General features: G+C 45.4%; 1 protein-coding gene across 1 annotated transcript in view; it reads right to left on the bottom strand.

The window, feature by feature from the left end:
• Nucleotides 1-1228, bottom strand: part of LOC104991574 (olfactory receptor 1G1-like) — a 7795-nt gene that overhangs the window by 5150 nt on the left and 1417 nt on the right. The gene's annotated exons all lie outside the window — the stretch shown is intronic.

The raw sequence follows: 1228 nt of genomic DNA, 5'->3' as shown, positions 1-1228 counted from the left end.
TCTCTGGGGCTGCGATTGCCCCGTTCCGGCTCTGGCTGCCTGTCACCGGAGGGGAATGGTCTGCAGCCGGCTATCTCTGTTCAGTCCCTTGTTCCGTGCGTGGGCCTGGCGGTGTCTTAGGTTAGGGCTGGCTTTTTGTGTGGTAGATATCCCACAGTCTGGTTTGCTAGCCCAAATTATTTCATTCAGGTAGCGCTCGGGGTATTCAACCAGACCCTTACTGTAAGCGATGCAGCCTGCGCCGCGCCTCCCTGCCCAGCCCCCACTTGATAGTGGCGTGTGCAGGCGTCTGCACTGCTTCTCTGCTAGGGGAGTTACCATAGAGCTCATAATCTGTGGATTTTAATTGTTTATTTATTTTTCCTCCCTGTTATGTTGCCCTCTGTGCTTCCAAGGCTCGGCACAGACTCGACAGTGATAATGTTTCCTGGTGTTTGGAAACTTCTCTCTTTTTAAGACTCCCTTCCTGGGACAGAGCACTGTCCCTCCCTCTTTTGTCTCTTTTTTTTTTGTCTTTTATATTTTTTCCTATCTCTTTTCGAAGACAATGGGTTGCTTTTCTGGGTTCCTGATGTCCTCTGCTGGCATTCAGAAGTTGTTTTGTGGAATTTACTCTGCGTTTAAATGTTCTTTTGATGAATTTGTCAGGGAGAAAGTGTTCTCCCCGTCCTATTCCTCCACCATCTTTATGGATGGTCTATTACTACTTTTTTAAAAATTTAAAGGGTGTTGTTTTTGTGAATCCAGTCTCTGCCTGTATCTTGGGCTTGTAGGTTGTGAGGTGTCAATATAAAAAGTAATCATCATTATCACCAATATCAGCACAGCAGCACCACCTCTGACTCTACTTACAACTATCAGTGGCAAAACTTTTGTTTTGCCAGCTGGAAACCAAGTAGAAACTGGGTCAAATGACTTAATCCTAAAAGCTCCCTGATTATAATATTATTATAGGAATAAATAATTTTGTCCTAAATGATTTAGTACAAAGTTTAGTAAAAAAGGAAGGGTGTGACCGAGGTTGGTAACTAAATGGATGTAGAGAGTAAATTATGGGTACTGACATGGCGAGGTGGTGGAGAGACACTGGGAACCAGGCTCTTCCACTGGACAAGGGTCAATTATGCTCTGTTCTTGCACAGATGCTGTGTGCTGGTCACTGATGGGGTTGTGGAAGGGTGCTCTGACACCCATTCTCCACAATGCCTTCAGTCTGCACCTTCAGGGA

Source organism: Bison bison, unplaced genomic scaffold (assembly GCF_000754665.1).
Source record: "Bison bison bison isolate TAMUID 2011002044 unplaced genomic scaffold, Bison_UMD1.0 scf7180017864193, whole genome shotgun sequence".
NCBI lineage: Eukaryota > Metazoa > Chordata > Mammalia > Artiodactyla > Bovidae > Bison > Bison bison.
The sequence above is the reverse complement of the archived record's forward strand: the minus strand, read 5'-3'. Positions and strand labels throughout refer to the sequence as shown.